The 12,343-nt window shown below is 49.4% G+C and overlaps 1 protein-coding gene across 1 annotated transcript in view; it reads right to left on the bottom strand.

Moving 5' to 3' along the window:
• The window catches only part of LOC122372249, a 56,803-nt gene that overhangs the window by 11,943 nt on the left and 32,517 nt on the right, over positions 1–12,343 (bottom strand). The window contains exon 2 of the transcript XR_006254838.1: positions 5,645–5,980. The gene's annotated coding sequence lies outside the window, so the exon portion shown is untranslated. The remainder of the gene's footprint in view (positions 1–5,644; positions 5,981–12,343) is intronic.

Genomic DNA, 12,343 nt, shown 5'->3' with positions numbered 1-12,343 from the left:
TGGAATTCATTCAGTCATGATCGGTATTCTTTCATCGCTCATCCGTTCAACTAATAAAAGAGAATTAGGTGGAAATGTGTTGGTGCCCTTCGCCGAAATTCTATTGTCTATTTATTAGCTCTTTCTAAGGCTTTATTCCCAAGTGTTTAGGTCATAGCCACTCAACAATTATTGAAGTAAAATCACATCAAGACTCTTTACATCCCGAACTGATCAGTTATTCCCATGATGTAATTTATCGTGACCCTCGGTGCAGCCGGGTGACCTGAGATGCGCGGTCGATCAGTCACACCTGCCCCGGCCAGGTACCAGTCAGCTCTGATTATTTCCACACCTGTAACTTTCACACTGAATTTCTGAACCGGTCGCTCCGTGCCGCCCGGCCTCTAACACAAATACACAGTTTGTGTGCGGCGCCGTCCGAGCGAGCGGCTGTTTACGGCGGATCGCCGCCGCCGTGGGGCGCAGAGCACGTGCCACCATCGCGGCCTGGTGCCGCCGGCCCCCCTCCGGACCCCGTCCCCCGGGACCCCGGGACCCTGCCGATCGCCACGGCCCCGCGGAACCCTGGTGATCGACAGGGATCTGGAAGTCGCACCACAGCCCGGGGCTTCCCGATCCTGCGCACTGGCTGCTGGCTTTTCACAAATATTTTCATTTTGAAATTCTGCTGGAAAATATCATATCAACAATACCAGAGACGACGCAAAAGAATGATAAAACAAAGAGCCGAACACTGAACAGTTACGGGTCACGACAACGTTACCGAGGCCGTGCCAACATCTGCAAGTCCAGTGAAATACGATAAAAATAGGTAATGTTTAATGTCGTAGGATAAATAATGCATATGCTGTAGAAGCAGCACCAACGAGGTGAAAGCTTTAAATCCAGTTCATGTAAGAATACTACCCAATCACTTTTTTCGATGGACACAGCGTGATTCTTGTCCACGTGATAATCCTGCCGTGAAATTCTAGCCATTAGTGAGGGAGAGGGGTGTGCATTTCTGGCGTTCCCCGGGGTCCTCCACGTGCCAGGCAGCGTGCCTCGGGAGGGGGCAGCCGCTGCGCCAGCGGGAGACTGACAGCCCGATCCCGGGCGGCGGAAGGGAGCGACCCGGCGAGGGTCCTGACACGGCCGGCTGGCACTCTCGACAGAACACCACCCGGAAGTAGGCACGAGGAAGTCCAGCGACAAGGTTGGAACGACGAGGTCTTATTTCATTCCGAGGAAATGCATGGCTAGGTTTGCCTTAAAGTCAGTGAACTAGCCCTTACAAGTCACGGAGCCTGAAGGACCACCTCTAACCCTGCGTTGAGAGCGCCCCGGCCGGCAGCCGGCCGTTTCACGTGGCGGTGGATACAGCGTCACTGGCGGGTAGGCTGCACCGCAGCGCACCTGGTGTGCGGCGGGACAGCCTACCTTACAGGTAGCCGACTGCGTCCGAGCGGGGCAGGCAACTTTTAGGGAAACGTGAGCGAGCGCGCTTTACGGAATAACACAAGCGTAATGCTAGATACCGTGATTACTTACGAGAGATAAATTCTTATATTTCTTTCCGAATGACTATAACCTAGCGGGGTATGGCCACTCGGCTCCCGTGACTGCGGCGGCACCGGTGCCTAATTTGTGCTGAACCTCGTCTCAGCTCAGGCCCCGACAACCCGTCCATTAAGCTGCAGAGCAGAGCAAAAATACGGCCTGTATAAACAGCCCCGCTCGGCCATATGGTCGACTGGACGGCGGCGCCCGCTCGGGGCCGCTCGGGGCCGCTTTCGGCCGCTAGGACCTGCTCGGGTGATAGCCGGGGATCGGGCTCGGCAGCCGATCTGCTCAGATTTAGGCGCCAGGGGACAGGGTATAGGGTTGGCTGGGTTCAACAAGCCTCTGGCTATAAGGTGGTGGGCACCTGCGGGAATGGAAATTCTGAGCTATACGTTAAATCCAAGTAGAAATTTTCTCTGTGTTGCATATCGCATTGGATCTTTTAGGGCACATATTGTCATATTCTACATGAAAACTATTCTGCGCTGGAATTAACGTTACGTAGTGGAAACATTCATGCAAGGTGAAAAGTGTTGTCATAAAATATAAATTACAAAAATGTAACTTTCAGTGTAAGATATCACGCTTTTGCATGTCACACATTACATGTCTCAATTTCAAGCAAGGCAAACAACTAAGACCTAACCTTATCACGCTGCTGTTTATCATCCGTGCTGCGTGGTGTCGCCATTTCACGGCGCATTGACTGGTTCGGCGGGACATCCTAGCTCACCGGTAGCCGACTGTGTCCGAGCTACGGGGAAGCATAACTCCACGAAAAGTTTCTCGAAATTCCAAAAAAATCCTGGATATCAAACAATATCAAAATCTTTTTTTTTATTTCTAAGATATTTAGATTCCTGATGCACTGCTGTCCCTAGTGAAAAAGTCCTTAAGGATTTCGCCAGAATCCCCACAATCCTTAAGGATCCATAAGGACCCATAAGGATCAGATATGAAATCCTTAAGGACTCTACGGACCCTCTTGAATCCTTAAGGACGCATTCGCCGATCCGTAAGGATTTTAGGGCGATGTTTGGTATCCTTAAGGATCGCTCAGTATTCCGTAAGGAAATTGCTACTTGCTAGTGTCGCTTAATCCTTCAGGATAGCCGATGCAGCCAGTACGTCAATCATTATGGAGTGATTGAATCATCCCTTCTATTATTCCGAGCTCCGTATCCGATAATTTCTTAGCCATATGACATATACGGCATGTAAAAACTTTGTGACGGACCAAAGCAGCGTTCGCTATCATCATAGACGCGGGAACCGGGAGGCGAGGGGGGCAGTGGGAGCAGCTTGCCCCCACTTTTGCGCTGAACTTTGAAATTAAATATTTTCGATTTATGACATTTCTCGATATTGCGAGTGCCAAAACCGGTGATTGTGAGCCAGGGATAACAATTTGGCTATCTTAACTCAGAATTAATATTCAGCTGGGATGGTCACCTAAATGTTCACGCTGGGTTCACCCAGACTCAAAATCGGATAGACGAATAGTTCTGATAAAAAGTACCAATTGGTATCTCAACCAAGTGCCACAGTATGCATGTATCGTATGGCCTTAGTGCCACCGGTGCCACAGTGTTTGCGCTGTGCTCTTTCAGAGACCGTACCGACTGGAATTTAGCGACCGCTGACCGTTTTAAAGACTGTACGGGCGGCAGCGGGCGGTCTGATCCTCGCCTCCGGCAAGAGGGGAGACCGCGCGTCCCCCTGTCGCATTGTGCCGCTGCCGCTCGCGGGATGCGGACGAGTCTGTTGAGTGTGTTGTGCCGTCTGCCGTCTCCTCTTCGGGCCATGTAAGTCTCTGCCATGCTGTGTATCAATGAGATAATTGATCCTAGTTATTGCATTGATAGATACAAAAACCAGCGCTGAAACGTTCACTTCAATTAATGGCGATCGTCGTCGTCATTCATTTGGCTGCGGCAAATGAAAGTACTACCGGTAGCGTCTTTTAGCGTCATGCCTTGGAACGAGGCCCAGGTAAATATGTATAATAGAATGGATTCAGGGTAGTAGGACGTAGGTGCATATGTGATGCATTGCTAAATGAACATACACAGGCATCTAAGCTGGAAATGACTGAACTGAATTTACTCAAAGGCTCACCAATATTCTTTGGCTGGGACTGCAGTCTAAGCCTAAGAGGAGAATTCGTGAGCCTTTGAGTAGGTATTGTTGATCAGTATATTACTGTTATTACATAGGAATATCCGCCTTGTTACAGGAACGCAGGATGCAAGACTGGACAGGCGACGGGCGACTCAACCGCTCAAGATGTGTAGAATGTGGATGGCGGAGGAGCGGCGGCTGAGGACGTGTGACGTGATAATATCTGAAGCGTGGCTGACTCGAAAAAGTGTAGACTTATCTTCATGTAAATATGTTTTTCGGAAGTCCTCGGCTTATATTTCTCGGAGCCTCAGCTGCAACGTGCGAATGCCTAGAGCTCCATATATGTATACCCGGTCGCCTGTGGTTGGCGGCTGCTCCATTCCTGGCAATGAAAAATGGCTAAATGTGCTTGTTTTAAGTAAAAAATATAGCACCAGAGACCGTACAAATGTGTTTGCTAGGGTTTGATCCTTACGGATTTATATATCGTTCATTAAGGAAGAGCCTCAAAATCCTTGAGGATTGTCGCCAAGATCCTTAAAGATTTTGCTACAAATCTTTAAGGAAAAGCCACAAAGTCCTTAAAGATTATTACCAATGTCCTTAAAGACATTGCTAGAGATCCTTAAGGATTTAGCTAAAAACCCTTACGGATTTTCCGCAGAATCCTTAAGGAATTTCTAACAAAATCCTTAAGGATTGTGTATCAATTTCGTACAAGGATTTTGTTAAGGATCGTCCTTAAGAAATACATAGGACTGTCCTTAAGGATTTTTTCACTAGGGGTGCACTGAGCAGGTTAAAGCAAGCGTTCACCACCCTCTCCCTATAAAAAATGGCAAATTTTCGCTGAATTAGTACGCGCGGGGTTGGGGGGAGGGGTTGGGGTTAGGGGAGGGATTTCCCCGAATGCCCCTTGGATCCGCCAGCGAATCAGTCGGGACTTCTTATATTTTTCTTTCATCAACCAAATCGTGCGTAGTCAATGCCAGACCCTTCATGTTTTCAGTTTCATTGTCTCCAGTTCTATCTAGAAATCTATGTTTGTCGGAGGCCTGCGGGGCGCAGGATGGATATCTGACTATCAGCTGTTTGCTGCAGAGTGCAGTCAGCTGGCCAGTCAGCTGACAGCGACAGAACGCAGCCGGTCAGAGGATGGCGCCTCAGGGCTGGACCCGAGACGGTCGGACGACGTAATTTAGAGCCGCAAATCTTAGACGGCTCCCATAAAATGGCCGCCACCGTCTCAAAGTCCAGCACTCTGCTGACGCAGGATTCAGCAAGCGCTTAGTCAAGCATGTCTTTCGTTCATTTGGTAAGTAGACTGCCCTGAAAGCTATGAGACCGTTCAAAATATGTGCGCTTGCCTTATATTGAGGACAGTGAACTCAAGAAACGTAGGAATACAATGTAATTAGAACGGATATGATCTGTGTGAATGATAGAAAATAAGCACTAGGCTATAGACATCTGTACACCGAAGTCAGAGGTAAACAGAAGTCTATGCACTAGCATGAAAGATATCGTTGTCAACTCGCAAACTGTCGCAAACATAAATCGTCAGCACACAGGTATAGGTATTTAGTATTTCTGTTGAACAATGTCATTCATTTGTTGCACAGCACAAGGCTTATTGTAATAGGAAACGAAATGAATTCAACAAATAGACATATTTGCTCATTGCTGTTAATGTAAGTAATCACATTGACTGTGCTGGTGGCCCATTTTTAAATATTTCATCTTATAAGCTAGCTTATAGATAAAACATCTAAAGGTGAAACAGCAGCACGACGGTGTGAGCACTGAGCAGTTACGAAACCGGAGCTGATGAAACCGAGCGTCGCGAATTGCTCGGCGGTCTGTTTTCATTTTCAACAAACCGATCTCACCGGTTCCCAGCGGCGGCGTGCGAGAACTCCCCGCCGTGTTGGGAGTCGGCTCCGGGGGGGGGGAGGGGGGCACCCCGTTCACTCACCGTGACACCTCTCCAGGTGCAGCGGGCAGAACCCCGCCGAGATCGGACAGACCGCTTTTACCGGTCCGAGTGGCGTGTCGGTCGACTTCCAGGCGGATGGGGTTGACGGACATTGCGAGTCATCCCGCCAGCATCACTGTCACTGTCACTGTCACTGTCACTGTCACTGTCACTGTCACTGTCACGTCACTGTCACTGTCACCGTCGCTGTTAGTGACAGTCATGCTGCCACGATTGCTGCGATCGTAATTAGCATCGGGCCATCGCAAGCAGCTGCTGTTGTGTTGGGTCTGCGGTAAGATGGCGTTGGCCTTCTTTCCATGATGCGAATGATATCTGAAAAAGAGAAGCGCACGTTAGGTATGCGATATAGGAACTCTTACGGCTTTAACCCGCGCCCCGTAGGGCTACCGGCGGACCCTACCACCCGTAGGGGGGGGGGGGGTGGGGCGTTTCGGCCCCCCCCCTAAGATCTCGGAAAGTTACCGGCCGATTTTCAAAATTCAAACGGCGTTCGATAGCCCCACCCGGGAACTACCTTGTGACCAAATTTCATTGACCTAGGTCAAACCGATGACGTCACAGGTCAGGTCAAAGGTCATATTTTCACCGTTCACAGGCATTTCAAGAAATGTGTTGTGAAATCAAGTTAATTGGTAATTTATTGAAAACCATCGATCGTACATTGTTCGTCAAACACATAATTTGCTATCTGAGGTCACTGATACCAGGTCAGGTCACAGCGAGGTCAGGTCACCGGGGGTCACAATATGAAAGTGTCGTGTGATACATGTTTTATGGTCCATTTTACATGACAAATGCGATTATGTGGGTTAGGCAGCCTTTGGGGCCAGCCTAGGTCACGTTTTGGTGAAGGTCAGGTTAACGTCAGGTCAAATTAGTTCAAATTTTAAAGTTGATATTTTTGCATAAAATGGGTATCGATTAGATGCAGCTCGTCACGGGGAGTCTAATGGTGGTCTTTGTTTTGCTTTACGAGGTCTTGAATTGCCATAAATTGAGTTTGAAAATTTGACGTCATCATTTTTGAAGTTTTTTCACTATAACTTGGCCAAAAAACGAGGTATCGATCTGAAATTTGATATGTAGATAGAAGACGGTAGGTACTATCACATTTATTCCGGTTTTTTCGAAACTCAAAAAACTTTTTGGATTTTTTGGCTAATATATCCAAAAAAATGCTTTTTTGATTTTTGGGGCCAAAACTCAAAAATTTCAAAAATCCGAGATAACAGTTTTGTAGCTCTGTCAATTATACACCTTTTATGAAAAGATCATTTTTCTGTATCTTCAAAGCTGTAGGCCTGACAGGTCTTCTCGCGAAGGTCTTTTTTCGGTCGAAAATGACAAAACATGACGTCATTCTGACGTCATTTGTGGCCAACCTATCATAGCCTTTGGAAAAAATTTTTGTCACAATGTGTAAAATCGATGCCCGGAGGGGTCCTGAAAGTTTGGTGGCGATATCTTCAGCCGTTTAGGAGATATTGACCGAAAAGGACAGGGGGGGGGCCGTTTCGGCCTCCCCTACGGGGCGCGGGTTTTAACTGAAACGAACTCTTAGCAATTAACAGACTAGTTAATGTTTGAATGAATTAATGGCCGGCGAGAACTGAGCATGAACGGCGAAAGCGGTACAAGCTCCAGACAACTAACACAAGTAAGCTTTGCAAACAAATTACCTTCTATGCGAGCATGTTTGTTAAAGCTCAGATATAAAGACGTTGAAATTAAATTGACAGATGTAAGTCATTAGGTGGCAACTGGTAAGCATTTGTTAATGACATTTCTAAATGGCGTTAAAAACTGGGTTTGGTCGTAGACGGGGAAGGATACTTCCATCAGGTGAGGATATGAGGACTACCACATTCTGTTGCCTCAGAAACATTTCTGAATAAGCATTCTACTGCAAATAAGATTATAATTCTTTCTTCTTGTTTTAAGCCTAATCCTTTTGGATGGCGAAAATAGAAATAACAATTTCAAATACAATATCGATAGCGCTTTGCCTGCCATCTTTCATTCCTCTGTCACTTTTCCTATAGTGTGTAATGTGTAGTGTGTACCCACATTCAGTCATTTGGCACTTACAATTTATGTGTAGACACTATACTTACAGGAGCCCTGAATAAAATGATATAAATATCATTTTGCACGCAATTTGGTCATTGGAACACTACTGGCCTGGCTGAGGCATAACACATAATTTTTCTGTTATAAAATACCATGCCTGTGCTTCAGTGATCCTCAGGTAAGGTTCCTCCGCTGTACCTCATGTCATTCATTGACCAGCTCTCAGATACGTTTGAACCATGGACCCAAGCCTGACCTGTCTGGCTTCGCAGTGGAAGTAAGTCCGTCCCAGTTCCCAGACAGACTCATTCCAATACTCAGGCAGGCCAGTTCCAGGACCCAAAGCTGCCGGTACACTCAGAAAACACTTTGAGAACATTTTTGAATAAGGGCTCATATGAGTGCCAAAACAGGGCTCAAATCTGTATGATTTTAAAATCGGGATCAGTTAGGCGCCCTTTTCGGGCTCAAAGTACATTAGCCCCGAAAGCGGCATCAGTTCGTCTTCCTTTTCGGGCTCAATTCGAGCTGCGTTTTAGGGCTCCATACGACATTCCGCCATTCCGTCTTTTGCTGTTTTCAGTGCCATGTGTTGGTGTACCTACCGCCGTGATTTCAAAATGAATGGTAAGTTATTAGTTATCAGTTATCGCTATCTTTTAGAAAAAATCAAGATGTTGATGCTCATGCCATTTTAATCCCTTATCAATTAAAATTGTGTTGGCATTTGTTCAGAAAAGGTCTGATCTACAATTGTGGCGCCGTTGATACGAATACGCACGGGTTTAATTATTCGTTTTTCTTGTATTTGCGCCACATGAAAGCATCATATCTGGATTCAGGATGTCAAATAGTGTAAGAATGTGCAAAAATTTTGTCTGGTTCTTCGTGATGATGTGATTGAAGCAATGCTTTCAAGGGTAGGTAAGGATTTTGTTACTTGTTCGTAATGGTTATCTTGATGCTCAACTAAAATTAATCCTAACCTTGCCTACTAACCTATTAAGTTAAACTTAGTACCAATACCTACCAACCTACAACCTATTTGGATCTTTCATATACTTATAACATGCTGCTGCTTCTGCTAACATGCTGCGGAATGCTGGTTGACATGATGGAATGCTGGTATGACAGTGTTCCATGTTTCAGAATTTTAGGTGAATAACCACACATGATGGGGAAAATGTTTTCATCCTAAAAATATGACAAGTGGCTTTATTTCATCTTTGCTAAAAAAAAATGTCAAAAGTTTGATTCAACAGCCAGCTGCCAGGTTACGCATGACTTGACAGTTGATGCATCTACTCTACATCATTTCATTTCAGATCCTGTGAAGGTTCTGACAAAATCTGAGGTAAAAATGGCATTATGCAGTTTTGCGGAAAGACTAAATCAATCTCATTTTGTCTTCAGATTTTTTTTTATTGGGACACCCAATTGAAATCCAATTTTAGAACACTGTGACACCATGCCTGTGTGCCAAGTAAGAGGAAGGGTCTACAAGTATACATCAAGCTAACCAATTATGGACAAGTTGAGACTTGAGTCATGAGCTCTTATTTGTGGTTACAATACCTTCAACTGCATGATTTTGCACAACTTCCATACAGGCATCCAGACTGGAAAAGGTTCAAGTCCATACTTATTCTGGTGCTTGAATATGGCAGTTCAAAGATGGAAGGCATATGATGCTACAAAATGAAAAAAATAATTCAACTTACAAAAAATAGGTATTCATATCTATCCTAAACTAAACTAACCTAAACTTACCTAACCTAATCCAACCCAACCCAACCACCCCAACCAGCCCAGCCCAGCCCAACCCAGCCCAGCCCAGCCCAGCCCAACCCAACCCAAAACCTACAGTCTAAAACCTAGAGCTAAAACCTGCAGCCCAAACTGGAAAACATCCATATGGTACGCCGGACGCCCGTGAAGCCGTCATGCGCCGAAGTTCGGCGCAAGCTATTTTGCAATTTGCGCTGAAATTTCTGCATTATTTGCGCCGAAGGTTAGTGCCCTTTTGCGTCAAAATTAAGCCACTTATACAAAAAGCACGTTTACATCTGCTGGCCAAGGTTTTATAAACCAGACAGAACGCTCTGGGCCTTAACCACTCCTGACTCCCATGTTTGAGCGTCCAAATTAGTTGATGTTTCCATGGAAGCTGAATACCACAATACGTGTAGCGCACTGTAGCATCGTGCCGTGAAATAAGGCTCGGGACGGAAGTTCCGGGGTCACAAAAATTGGTGTGGCGGTGTTGTCGCGGCTGGCGGGCTCCAGCAAGGGGTTTAAGTTTACGACACCACTCTTGTTTCAGGAGAGGTGTCAGCGATTCGAGACTACTTGGGCATGCGGGCAGCGGGGTCGGCGTGGCTGCCTGCGGCTGCGGCCACACATCTTGGCGTCCTGGAGGCGGAGATGCTGATGGTGGCATGAGTCATCACTGGCTGCCCGATTTCCATGCTCCAAGACTCGCCGTGAGGGCCGAGGCGGGCGTCGTGCCGATGGAGAGATGAGGAGGGATGCGCTGGCATCGCGCCTACTGGCGAAGGCGCTCTCCCTCCCGTCGGAGGACCCGCCGCGTCGTGGCGGAAGCCCCCCCCCCCCCCAACCGTGACTGAAGTCAGTGACCGGCTGGAGAGAGCGCGGGGGAGCGGTGTGGGACCACTGGAGTGGCGCTGCCCGCCGAGGCGCGCTTATCCACGAGACTGCCCCCGTAGACGCCAACAGACGGCGTCACGGTCCACCTGGACCTGCTGCCGATCGGGGCGTCCGCGACAGCGAGGAGGAGTGCTGCGGAGGCGTGACTGGGAGCGCTCCCCCAGCGTGCGACGTGGGCCTGGGTCGACGGGTCTGCGACCGGGGGAGTAATAGGAAGGCGGCGCTGGGGTCCTCACCGAGCACCCAGACAGTACAACATTGGTACTGCGGGAGGCGGCGGGGAGGATTTGCTCCATTTACCGATCTGAGATGGTGGCGCCCAAAACGGCAAAGCAACATCTCCTGAAGCACCCGTCCTTCGAGGAAGACCCCATAATCATTTGCTCCGACTCGCAGGCGTCGCTGGCGACGCCACGAGGTGGACAAGTGGCCCAGACACACCCCCCCCCCCCCCCCTCATCCCCTAGGTGCCGCCATCTGGGAGTATATGATGGCCCTAGTGGCTGTAGGGGGCCGAAGAATCCACCATAGAAGGAGGGCGGCGATAGCCCGATTAAGCTGGGCGTCCATTGGAGCCTCGGCTCTATCATGGGCATTGGGCAAGGACTCTGCGAGCACCCCCGTCTCCTCCATCTTCGACGGCACTCCAGTCAGAAAGCTGTCCCCACCCGAGTTTCCCAGCAGCATGGGCCACATGAAACCGAACAGCGCCGAGCCGCTCGACGCTGAGGACCAGGCGAGAGTAACAGTGAAAAGGTGAAACGCTCGAAACGGCGCGCGCCGCCGGCCGAGGGCGCCGAGCCGGCCCAGGCCGGCTGCGGGTCAAACAGAAGCCGTCTCCGCGGCGGCCGCCCAGTGACAGCGACTCGGACTGACGTCGAGGCACCGCTGCCGCCTCCGCCGACCAACCCGCCGCCTAGCAAGGGCAGTTTGAAGGCGGCTGCGCCGGTGAAGGTGGCGCGGCCTGGCAGGGGCCGCGGCCGGCCCACTCCCAGCTACCCGTCCCGCGAGGTGCTCAGTACCACCGACTCGTCCGATTCTGAGGCAGCGCCGTCGGCGGGCCGCCGCCAGCAGTGACGACGACCGGCTGGCGGCGTTCGCGCGGGACTTGTCCGACTCCTGGTACTCGGACTTGCCGCCCAAACTGGACGCCGGCGGCGTGAGCACCAGCAACGCCAATAAAAAGTCCACCTTCATCCGGCTCTTCTCGCACCGTGTCAAAAGGACTACGCCGCGCGGCCGGCCGGCCAACTCGAATGAGCTCAGCGAAGGGCACACGTCCCCGACGGCGGCACTGGCGCCTCCCGCCGCGCCGCTGCCGCCGCTCAGCCAGCACAATGGCGTGCCGGTGTTGCGCTGTCGGATCGAAAAGCGGCTCGTGCAGCGGACGGACGGGTGCGGCCCGCGCGATGAGCCGCCGCCGCACACCGAGCTGCGCCGCACGGACGTGAAGGTGGAGCTGGCAGCGGCCTGCTCAGTCCCCTCAACGGCGTCGACCGGCTCTCCGGCGATTTGCGGTCAGAAACGCCGCCGCTTCTGGGACCAAGGTGTCAGAGCGCGGCGCTGCCCGTGAGACGTTAAGTTAGCACAGGCAATGTCGTCTGCACTCCTTGCAGTTCATGTTGAATACACAACCATGTTGCGAAGTAATAGGCGCCGGGTTTTTCAGTTCATAGAACTTTTTCCCTGGCTATTACACCCCACAACCGAACACTGACACCTTGCACAAGTATGACTGTGTGTATGAATGTTAATAAATACATGAACCAATGTTGTGTTTTCGGTTCCAGTACCTTCTTTGGGCACCTCGGCAACAAGTAAGTAATCCGTTAGCTTTGCCACACCTAAGATAGGCTCCCACGTTGTTATTTGCTCCCGGGTTAACATAAACTTTGCATAAGTTTCTTTGTTAGTTACGTTAGTTACGTTACGTTAAAC

This window comes from Amphibalanus amphitrite, unplaced genomic scaffold (assembly GCF_019059575.1).
Source record: "Amphibalanus amphitrite isolate SeventyFive unplaced genomic scaffold, NRLGWU_Aamphi_draft 001335F_arrow, whole genome shotgun sequence".
In the NCBI taxonomy this organism is placed as follows: domain Eukaryota; kingdom Metazoa; phylum Arthropoda; class Thecostraca; order Balanomorpha; family Balanidae; genus Amphibalanus; species Amphibalanus amphitrite.
The sequence above is the reverse complement of the archived record's forward strand: the minus strand, read 5'-3'. Positions and strand labels throughout refer to the sequence as shown.